The sequence below is a fragment of the Aedes albopictus genome, chromosome 1 (assembly GCF_035046485.1).
Source record: "Aedes albopictus strain Foshan chromosome 1, AalbF5, whole genome shotgun sequence".
Lineage (NCBI taxonomy): Eukaryota > Metazoa > Arthropoda > Insecta > Diptera > Culicidae > Aedes > Aedes albopictus.
Window position 1 is genome coordinate 101,465,420 of NC_085136.1, and position 12,386 is coordinate 101,477,805.

At 37.8% G+C, this 12,386-nt stretch overlaps 2 long non-coding RNA genes across 2 annotated transcripts; one reads left to right on the top strand and one right to left on the bottom strand.

Moving 5' to 3' along the window:
- The first annotated feature begins 2,707 nt into the window (after positions 1-2,707).
- On the top strand, positions 2,708-4,499 carry LOC134285402 (uncharacterized). Its single transcript, XR_009996346.1, has 3 exons — positions 2,708-3,800; positions 3,870-3,999; positions 4,066-4,499. It is a non-coding gene; the product is annotated as an uncharacterized LOC134285402 (long non-coding RNA).
- A 3,582-nt stretch (positions 4,500-8,081) lies between these two features.
- Positions 8,082-9,194, bottom strand: LOC115259543 (uncharacterized). Its single transcript, XR_003894125.2, has 3 exons — positions 8,781-9,194; positions 8,582-8,711; positions 8,082-8,515 (listed from the first exon to the last, which is right to left on the bottom strand). It is a non-coding gene; the product is annotated as an uncharacterized LOC115259543 (long non-coding RNA).
- Positions 9,195-12,386: the final 3,192 nt, after the last annotated feature.

The window sequence follows — 12,386 nt, forward strand, 5'->3', positions numbered from 1 at the left end:
TACACTAAAAATAATTCGCATCTAGTTTGTAAATGCCGCGCACATAGATTTTTGCAATCAAGCTTTGCACATAAATTGCACTGGCATTGCACATAGAACCAGATTTCTAGCTCATCTTAGTTTCTACATGCAATGCACATAAATAATAAAGGTCCGTACTTTTTAATTTTGAAGGTAAGCCTATTGAGTTCTATATGTCATCAAATAAATCCTATATGAGATTTTTTAGAAAATAAATAATTCAGACTAATTAATTTTTGACGAAAAATGTATTTTGAACTACACTGAAAAAACCGACATGGTAATTTTGACCGTATCGAGGGTGAACTTAAAACACTTTTACTACTTGATTTTGGTAGACCATGATTCCTGCTTGAACGTACAATGGAAGGGGTTGAATTTACCATGCTGCATAATGTTGACATTTCATGGTATTTTTGAATGGGATTCCATAGTTTAATTTACCATGCGCATGGTAAAAAGCAAGCAATAACATAGTACGTTTAACCATCGTGTAATAGTTTCAGTTACTATGCATTTGGTTCCGTTAATGGTACTTTCATCTCTTTTGTTTAGATTAAAAAAAATCCTTATGATACATTCAATAACTTTATTGGCTTTCAATAAAAATAAATAACATGTATAAACACAATAAACATAATGATTATCTTTCTAAAACGCCATTGGCGTACGGCGACGCTTTTTGGAAACGTGCGGCTAAGTGGATTTCGAGGCATGCATCGGCGGAACTGAAGACAGATCCGGCACCGGGCGATGCGTTGGGGTTTCCTGGAAACTGAGGCCGCTGGCGCTGCGATGCTGTTGAGCTGTTACGATTGAGATTGTCCTGACGGAGACTTTTCCACAAAGTTCACTTCCTTCGTTCAGTCCCGGGCATCGATGGAATAGTCCTGAAACTGTTACAGCTGTTCCGTGTGCTGCCTGGTAGCCGATTTGTTGAATGTGGAGGTTTCTGTGTCGTTCGTTTTCGGAGGTACTTCCTTGATTCTTCTATGGTTTGAGAAACGGAGTGACCGGCGAAGTGGGAGTCCTGCATCTTCGGTTCAATTGCAAACGGTGGTTTGGCATTCTGAATACACCGCGGTGGAGGCGGTTTTAGAGGAGGCTCCACCGTAACCAAAAACATCATGCAATAAGTGTCGGAACTTCTGGCTGCCCTTTGGGTGGTGAGAGTTGCGTGTTTTTAGATTCGTTGTCTACCGGTAAACAATCGTTAACCTCCCACGATGACGGTGGAACCTTGGGTGGAACAGGCTTCCGGAAATACTGGCTTCTGTTAGTGGCAGCAGGTACCGAGGTTCTGTGAATTTTAATGAATAGTGTATATAATCAATATTATTTGATTTAATCAACTATGAGCCAACTCACTATGAACGCTTTCCACTAAGTTTTATGTTCACTCAATGCACAATTCCACAATTTTGCTTTAATTATCTATCACAAATCGTTTTTTTATGAAACCGACGTGGCAAACATTTCATTCTGTGAAAATGGCCGATAACGAGAAAAACTTACGGAAAAGGTGTGACTAAGCATGAGAATTGTATTGGAAAACATGAACATAGTTCTCACAATCACGAATAGCGTAATCAAGATAACCACGTTTGATGGTATTGATTACTATGCGCTTGATCGTCAAATTATGGTAATTGTAAGGAAAACATAGTAGTCATTACTGATATCATGTTCATTACGACTATTTTTCGGCATGGTAAAATTAAACATGGTTGAATTATTAATTTTACTATGTTTTTTTTCTCAGTGTAGATATAAAACCACGGGGCTGCTCACTCTAAAAATATTAAGAATTTTAAATATTTTTACTCGGGTGCTAAATATATTTATGCATGAGATCGTGAGTTCCATCTAATTTGACATATGCGGAAGCAAAACATAAGAACTCATCAAAGTCAGCCGCGATTGAAAGTGGACATTGACAAATCAGCTCAAATGTCAGACATTTTCAGAAAATGAAAATTGAATTGCATCTTTTCTGCAAATGGAAATGGATAATTGCATCTCTTTTTTGTACAGCTGTATTAAAATTAATGTTTGTTTCAGATCTGATTTCGCCCATGGTTTTGCCACTGTCTACTGAAAGTTCTAAACTGTTTTGACGAAACCCGGAACCCGACGGATTACTTCAGCTATCAAGTTCTGAAATGGGCGCGTATCTTGAATGCATTTCAATCAAATATCCTCAACTTGCATGGATTTGCTTCCTGCATCGATTAACTCAAATAAGAGCAGGGGCAATATTTTAGTGATGCCATTATCTCAAGGTTCTATTGAAGCAAGACCTCCCCCAGACACTATACTACAACTCGTTATAGATCGAATGGCGGCCGATTAGTTTCTAGTAATGAAATTGTCGATTATGTGTTTCTTAATTCTACATTAAAGTTTGAGGGCTTTGTCAATTTAAATGAGAATTTTTTATTAAAACACCAGCTTCACAGCTTCCTTTCCTTTAGACATATCTGCTGACAAGTAAAATATGGTTATTAATATTTTGTAAGTATGAAAGCAGATAGCGATGGTCGTTTCCCTGAATAGCTCTACCGCTGTAATTTTTGAAATACCGTGCTTCTGAGTTTCTGGTTACGGTTGGTCAACGGTTATCCACTTATACGCTAGCGGTAACGGAGGCGGCGGGTACATAATAGCGGCTTCATTCTCGGTTGCGTTCGAGGGGGTCGACACTAATCGATTTGGTTCAATTTTCATGCGATAAGACGTAATTTTATTTGATTATCCACATTATTCACAACAGTTTTCATTACATTTGATTTGAAATCGATTTTATCGGATTTTTCCCATTTTCCAAGTTTTGGTCTGGTTTTCGTCGGTTTTATGCTTTCCATTTTCATCAAAATGGCAAAAATCCGAAATATCCGAAAAAATCGAACATAATGACGAAAATCGTCTGAGAATCGCCCAATACCGTTTAAAATCGCTAAAAGCGTTTCGACGTCGCGACGCCGAATTTGACAGCTCTTCCACCTAACAAATCTCGCTTTACATTTGAAAAGGGCTTATCCCTAAAATGTAAACAAATCGATTTTGATACCTTTCCATAGCATCCCCCAACAGTAACATACTGTGCAAACATCACCCGCATAACCGTTAATCTTATCAGAATAAACCCCACCTTCAAAACGGCCGATCATTGCTTTTTTTTCAATCATTCATAAGCCCGTGCTCCAAATGGGCCAGTAACGGTAAAATTTTGTTTTCATTTGTTGGTCCTCTCGTTTAAAGGGCCGACAACCGAAAATTTTCCGAACGGCTCTCGGCGCGAGTGCCGAGAGAGAGAATTCTCTCTCTAAAAAACGGCCAAGCCTTGATACGATGTCAACAACGGACTCACACGGGGGACCAATCCACGCTAAGAAAATTTTAGAAAGACTCACAATAAGGCTTACACCGGGTGAAATTTTTCAAATTAGCTTAACATGTTTATCTATAATTTTTCATACTTTTTTGATAATTTTTAATGCAAACTTGATTATTGAAGCATAGATACATCTATTCTTGTATCATTAAAACGAAACGCATGTTGAAAAATCCGAAAACTGTGAAATACGAATAGGAAATGTGATGGAAAATGTTTGCATCGATTTTTCTCAATGTTTACGTTCTAGGGATAGGCCCTTTTCAAATGTAACGCGAGAAATCAGCTGCGTCGATCCATCAGCTGTTCAATCAAAACAAGTTCTGAGTTGAATCCACAGTTCAACAACTATGAACCTGAGCTATGAACTATCTCAGGAATTTAGGTGAGTTTTCATTGAAATAAGATGCAGAAAGAAAGCATTGTTGTTTTATGTTTATTATCGTATTTTCAGACTGACCAAACGACACCATGTGGAAGGCGTCTTGAGGCGCAAAAACCGGAATTAGGAGTAACGGTTCCGATCGGCACTGGAAGAGGAACAGCGGAGATCATTAGCAAATTGCATTGGCTGAATCTGTCAGGTAAGACAGACCCAAATAACAGTTCATGTAAAGTTACATTGCTTTACTTTTATGTTGAAATTTCAGAACTGGGTGGAAAACTGCCAAAAAAGGATTACCAAGCAAATCGGAAGAGCCCTCAGACGAGTACCGCAGGATTATTTGGAATAGCTACCAGCGGTTACCAGTAAACCGGTTTTACGAACACCTCTGGACAGCCCCATTTTCGGAGGATTCGCTGCTCAGATTCAAACCGACAGCCGGAGGATTGCTCTCGGAAACTGCCATTACCTCGGCCATTACGCAATGATGAGAGCGCTGAAAGTGTGTCAGCTTTTTCTACAAAATTGCTTCGTCAAATGTGTCTAATTTCAGATAAATAAGAACTAAATAAAAATAGCATGCATTGTTAGATAAATCTATTTTTTTCTGTTTGGTTTAAAAAAAAAACAAGGTGGGTTAAAATAAGACGCTTGTTGAGAAAAGCTTTTTTCACGAGTCTCACAATATAATATGTAGTATTTATAGTTTATTGCATTGCTAACTGGACTGCGACAGAGTGCGGAATCTTAAATAAAAGTGCGATATTGCATCAAATCGTTTCGATGTCTTCACCGCACTTATTCATCATGAGCTAATGAATAAGTGCGGTGAACACACCAAAACGATCAGACACCAAATCGCACTTTTATTTGAGATTCCGCACTTCCTCGTCGCACTTATAACTGCGCAATGCGCAATGTGTACGAGAACATGCAATGGCGGACAATGAAAGCCATATAAACCTGTGGAAGTGAACCTTTCGATCAGATACACGGCCGAATAACTCAAACCGTCCTACCCAAAAACTATCCTCGAAGGCGTCGATGAACAAATGAAGGTCTTGCTCAAAATCACCGGAAGTTGCGTGCGAGTTAAATGGGTCACAGCCACCAGGAAGAGTACGACAGTACTCTTGAAGAATCCTCCCTTAAACCAAGCACCAAACGTATCGCAACATCCACTCCCAACAACTCCTAACTACATATCATGATTCCAAAGCGTACGGCAACGATTGCACCACTCCACTACCGCCAAGATAGATCCATCAGCCAAATGACTCTTCCATAGCAAAATTCCAACTAATTTAGTTGAAACACAATCCGCCAGCCAGAAAACCAGAGGTCCTGGAGGCACCAGAACCAGTCGTCGCTTGAATGTTATGATGCAAAAAGTCCGGCCTCGAATCCGGTGCGGTTGTAAACAAAACTAACAAAAAATCGAGAAAATTTGACATTTTTAGCTAGAGATGTGCACCGATTTTATTCGATTCGATATGAATATGCGAAAATTATAATCGATTTTATCGGATATTTCGGATATGAGTGATTTTGTTCGATTTTGTCAATTTCTTCAGTTTCGTTAAAATTATGAAAAAAATAAGAATCCTTGTAAGTTTTGGTCAGTTTTGGCTTAAAATCTACGTTATCTGGAAGAGTCGTCCCCCTCGACATTGACCATGAATTTACTCTGATCAGTGAAAAAGTTAGATACGTCGATTTGAAAAATTATGCTTGATATCCTCTTATAGTCTATTTATTTTACGGAACGACAACAGTGTTGATATTGATATTAACACTCGCGGGCTTGGGCGCATCCTCCTGTCAAATTTTCATTCATGAAATGAGCGATCAGCTGATCCGAAACGTCTCGTAAAATGGCTCATTGTCGCGCTTATCTTTTATTAGAGTCCTGCGGCGGTCGTACGCTCGCGATCCCGCATAACCATGAACTGTACTACACTAAAAATAATTCGCATCTAGTTTGTAAATGCCGCGCACATAGATTTTTGCAATCAAGCTTTGCACTTAAATTGCACTGGGATTGCACATAGAACCAGATTTCTAGCTCATCTTAGTTTCTACATGCAATGCACATAAATAATAAAGGTCCGTACTTTTTAATTTTGAAGGTAAGCCTATTGAGTTTTATATGTCATCACAAATAAATCCTATGTGATTTTTTAGAAAATAAATAATTCAGACTAATTAATTTATGATGAAAAATGTATTTCGAACTAGATATAAAACCGAGTATAAAACTATGGTGATTGCGAGGTTGATTGCATGGATGTTTCCAAAAGCGATGTTTCGGTGATAGAGCTTTCCAGTGCATTCCAGCTGTCCGGTCCAAACAAAAATTTCTGCCAAATCTTCCGGAAGTTCGTCTGTGGTCACCGTGCTTTGCCGCGCTGTATCCTCGATCTGGATCTGTTGGCATATTTTGATTACATTACGTCAAAGAAAATGATTAAAATACGTTACCTTAAGGACAAGGTATTTGGAGTACATGGCTCAAAATTTCTAGAGCACCGTTTTTTAGAACCGTTGAACGGATTTGGATGAAAATGCATCACGCTAATTGTTCAGTGGTTGTCAACAGCGTGATGCATTTTAATCCAAATCCGTTCAACGGTTCTAAAAAACGGTGCTCTAGAAATTTTGAGCAATGTACTCCAAATACCTTGTCCTTAAAAAACTGCTAAAATTCGACCGGGAGACTTGAAATAGCGACCGTAAACTCGGCCAGCAACAAAAGTCTTGCTCCACCATTTTTCCGTTAATGAAATGTTTTGAACGTTTTGAAATATCGATCGATACACTCAGAATTTATATTCAGTTAACATAGGCTGTAAATGTATCATTTTTAGAATTTATAGCTGTGCATATGAAGAATATGTGCAACTCAATTATATTTAATGCAAACACTTTAAAATCTAAATGCCGCACATAAAATGAGGATTTGAGCCACCGATTCGCTTTTATCTGCATTGCGCACATAAAAATTAATGGAGTTTTCATTTCAGTAGTACAGTTCATGGTTATGCGGGATCGCGAGCGTACGACCGCCGCAGGACTCTAATAAAAGATAAGCGCGACAATGAGCCATTTTACGAGACGTTTCGGATCAGCTGATCGCTCATTTCATGAATGAAAATTTGACAGGAGGATGCGCCCAAGCCCGCGAGTGTTAATATCAATATCAACACTGTTGTCGTTCCGTAAAATAAATAGACTATAAGAGGATATCAAGCATAATTTTTCAAATCGACGTATCTAACTTTTTCACTGATCAGAGTAAATTCATGGTCAATGTCGAGGGGGACGACTCTTCCAGATAACGTAGATTTTAAGCCAAAACTGACCAAAACTTACAAGGATTCTTATTTTTTTCATAATTTTAACGAAACTGAAGAAATTGACAAAATCGAACAAAATCACTCATATCCGAAATATCCGATAAAATCGATTATAATTTTCGCATATTCATATCGAATCGAATAAAATCGGTGCACATCTCTAGCTAAAAATGTCAAATTTTCTCGATTTTTTGTTAGTTTTGTTTACAACCGCACCGGATTCGAGGCCGGACTTTTTGCATCATAACATTCAAGCGACGACTGGTTCTGGTGCCTCCAGGACCTCTGGTTTTCTGGCTGGCGGATTGTGTTTCAACTAAATTAGTTGGAATTTTGCTATGGAAGAGTCATTTGGCTGATGGATCTATCTTGGCGGTAGTGGAGTGGTGCAATCGTTGCCGTACGCTTTGGAATCATGATATGTAGTTAGGAGTTGTTGGGAGTGGATGTTGCGATACGTTTGGTGCTTGGTTTAAGGGAGGATTCTTCAAGAGTACTGTCGTACTCTTCCTGGTGGCTGTGACCCATTTAACTCGCACGCAACTTCCGGTGATTTTGAGCAAGACCTTCATTTGTTCATCGACGCCTTCGAGGATAGTTTTTGGGTAGGACGGTTTGAGTTATTCGGCCGTGTATCTGATCGAAAGGTTCACTTCCACAGGTTTATATGGCTTTCATTGTCCGCCATTGCATGTTCTCGTACACATTGCGCATTGCGCAGTTATAAGTGCGACGAGGAAGTGCGGAATCTCAAATAAAAGTGCGATTTGGTGTCTGATCGTTTTGGTGTGTTCACCGCACTTATTCATTAGCTCATGATGAATAAGTGCGGTGAAGACATCGAAACGATTTGATGCAATATCGCACTTTTATTTAAGATTCCGCACTCTGTCGCAGTCCAGTTAGCAATGCAATAAACTATAAATACTACATATTATATTGTGAGACTCGTGAAAAAAGCTTTTCTCAACAAGCGTCTTATTTTAACCCACCTTGTTTTTTTTTTAAACCAAACAGAAAAAAATAGATTTATCTAACAATGCATGCTATTTTTATTTAGTTCTTATTTATCTGAAATTAGACACATTTGACGAAGCAATTTTGTAGAAAAAGCTGACACACTTTCAGCGCTCTCATCATTGCGTAATGGCCGAGGTAATGGCAGTTTCCGAGAGCAATCCTCCGGCTGTCGGTTTGAATCTGAGCAGCGAATCCTCCGAAAATGGGGCTGTCCAGAGGTGTTCGTAAAACCGGTTTACTGGTAACCGCTGGTAGCTATTCCAAATAATCCTGCGGTACTCGTCTGAGGGCTCTTCCGATTTGCTTGGTAATCCTTTTTTGGCAGTTTTCCACCCAGTTCTGAAATTTCAACATAAAAGTAAAGCAATGTAACTTTACATGAACTGTTATTTGGGTCTGTCTTACCTGACAGATTCAGCCAATGCAATTTGCTAATGATCTCCGCTGTTCCTCTTCCAGTGCCGATCGGAACCGTTACTCCTAATTCCGGTTTTTGCGCCTCAAGACGCCTTCCACATGGTGTCGTTTGGTCAGTCTGAAAATACGATAATAAACATAAAACAACAATGCTTTCTTTCTGCATCTTATTTCAATGAAAACTCACCTAAATTCCTGAGATAGTTCATAGCTCAGGTTCATAGTTGTTGAACTGTGGATTCAACTCAGAACTTGTTTTGATTGAACAGCTGATGGATCGACGCAGCTGATTTGTTAGGTGGAAGAGCTGTCAAATTCGGCGTCGCGACGTCGAAACGCTTTTAGCGATTTTAAACGGTATTGGGCGATTCTCAGACGATTTTCGTCATTATGTTCGATTTTTTCGGATATTTCGGATTTTTGCCATTTTGATGAAAATGGAAAGCATAAAACCGACGAAAACCAGACCAAAACTTGGAAAATGGGAAAAATCCGATAAAATCGATTTCAAATCAAATGTAATGAAAACTGTTGTGAATAATGTGGATAATCAAATAAAATTACGTCTTATCGCATGAAAATTGAACCAAATCGATTAGTGTCGACCCCCTCGGTCAATGTTGACGACCATTTCACTAAAATAGTTTTTCATAAAAACACTTTTCATAAGTTTTTTCGTGCTTAACATCACCAGGGATATTGCACGCACTAGGTAAGGAACAAAACCTACTCATTCCATATCATTTTCACAATGAATTTTGACAAAAATACACATACACCGGGTTGGTTCGAGATACGTCATGCCAGATACGTCGCTTTTGTATGGTGCCAGTTTGGTGTATCTGTTACTTTTGATTTTGGCTAGATACGTCGTTTGGTTTTCTCATATATCAAAACGGTGTATCTATCAGTAAAGTTGTAAACATCAAAATAGTGAGATACGTCGTTTCGAAAAATATGTTTAGTTAAACAAATTAAGCAATAAATCATCAAACAGTGATGTGGATTCTTCAATTTGCTTTATGAATCATGCACGCAGCAGTAAACCCGGATTTGTTTACATTCTCGAGTTACGTCGGATTGAAAAGTTATGCTTGATATACAGTCATGACTCGCTGGTTGGGGGCTTAATAGTTGGGTGGCTTTTTAGTTGGGGCCTCGTTAGTTGAGCTGTCAGCCAACTAAAAAGTACCTGGATGTCATAATTCAATGTCAAACTGAAAATGACAACCAATCTGTAATTCCGAGGGGCGAGCTAATGAGTTTTTGGTTTCTTAAACTTTACTGATAATCGAAACGAATTTCTATTTCATATTTCTTAAAAAAAAAACAAGAAAATGTACAATTACTTCGAAACAAATGCAAAACATTGGCAATCTTTATTTTGTCGATCATTGAAGGTGTTTTGTGCTTGCTTTTGGTCCGGGTGGTTTCATAAACATCTATATTTTCACTTCACCGACTGAAAATGGGTGAACATAATTATTTCTCGCATTGGCCATATATGTATCTTGCAAAACGTATCAGTTTTGCTCTAAATGTAAAACAAATTGAAAATTTTTCCTTTTTGCTTCCAACCTAAACATGATTTAAAAAAAACAATGCGCACGCCCCTTGTGCTGCTGTCACTTCACCCAACTAGCGAATCGAATTCGTTGGTTGGGTGGAGGTTGTGGCTCAACGAGCGGGTTCCGACTGTACACGCTAACCCCCAGCTACCCAGATTGATGTCAAAGTGACCCAGATCGAGCAAAACTGCAGTTACCCTAAAGTGGGTAAAGGTACCTTTACTCAAATCTGGGTTACCGATGTTAGCTGTAAAATCTGGGTAAAGGTTACTCAGGTTTTGGCGTTTCTCATAATACCCATTTTTATATAAATGAGTAATCATTAGCAAGCACCGAACTCAAATAATTAACCCCAGAACAAAAAAAAATCTAAAAATAAAACACTTAAGAAAGGTTTATTTGTCATGCAAATTTTTGTATTTATTCACTTATTTCACACGTAATATAGCTTAAATATTTGTTGTTGGGGAAGTCATCTTGTAATGAAGGAGTTTCCGTATGACCAACAGATAAATTCCCTGCTGCTGCCAAGCAAGCGATACGACATCTTGTACGGCATACCTGAAAATAGCATAGCTATGAAGAATTTTATTATGAAAAAGAATCGTCAAAACTCTTACCAGTCCATAGTGTGTAGCTTCCGTCGTTGAAAATTGCCCAGGAATCCTCAGAAAGCTCTGATTTTTGCACTTCACCATACTCCATTTTGAAAGACGTCGCGGTCAGTGTGATTTTTTCCAAGTACCATTTACCCAGATGGTTACCCTGATTATGACAACAGCTCACAACAGACAAAAATGGGTATTGGGATTTTCACAAAGACCCGTTTACCCAGAATTAGGGTAAAGCTTACTCATTTGATTTGACAATGGTTACCCGGATTTTGACAACTACGAATAACATGATAATCCGGGTTGAATCGACCCAGTCGATGGGTAGTTTCAGATAAGCGTGTAGTGTGAAAATAGGCTCCTAAAAACCTATCGGCATTCTTATTTTAAACCACAATATATGGTTCAATAGTACATATTAACTCAATTTTTGACGTTTTTATTAACCGTAGTTGAGAATATATAATTTTTATTTTTTTAGCCTTGTGTCTCGTCCCTAGCTCATAACACATACTTTGAGTGATTTTTTTTCACCGTGTATGTCAGATAGGAACATTTTTGAAATCCCAGTGCGAAAAATGTCGAGCTCAGGCACACAAAGTTGACCTCAAATGTCAAAGTAGAACTATTTACCATTTTACTTATTTCGAATTTTCTCATTATTCCTTTCCCGAATAAAAAATACAGTAGAAAAACCGAACGTTGTATTGTAACAGTACTATTTAAAACCATATTTTTACAATAGACACCACTGTAAAAATAAAAATACAAAAACAATAAAATGTAATGTAGAACCCAATACAGTAAATTGTAAATAAGATTTTTACAATATACTATACGGGTGGTTAAGTATCGTAACAATATAAAAAAATATTTTTCTCCATATATATTTTTTTGCAAAACCATACATTATATTGTAAATGAATTGTTATAAATACTGATACGTGGGTTTTAATAAACCGTACATTGTATGGTACACATATGGTTTCAAACAATAAAATGTACCGTAAATATATTGTTTTTAATTGTAGTTTCACTACTGGTTATACATTTAATTAAATGTTTTTGGAATGGTTCTCTTTTGTTATGTTGTATTGGTTTACATTACATAAACCATATAATGTTATATTATCTTGTCATTTTCCTCCTGTTAATGGCATCTTAGGCTTACTAGCATTATGAGAATGCGCTTTGGGAATTCTCCACACTGATAAAATTGCAAACTTTAAGTTTATAAGGTTGACGCTCTTACAATTCATAAGACTGCACAAAGATTATTTTTATTAGTGTAAACACAAATGCTATGTCGATCCCTTTCACATTTATGTTTGACCGAACATACAAATTATAAGAGTGTTTGTTATAGTTAAAAATCATAATAGTTCACACATAACTATTATGTTTGATTATTTGACCGATTTGCAACGGTTGAACTTTCCCGCCTGATCTTCTGCGGACTCGATGGTGGGACAAAGAAGCATTCGAAGGCTGATAGTGTACATCTCCAAGAATGTAAGTAATAAATATTATAAAAGATTTCGATATGCAAAAAAAGAACTTTTCGTAGTTTACAGGAAAACGCCGAAGAATTGGAAACCTCCAGCAGCAACCGGG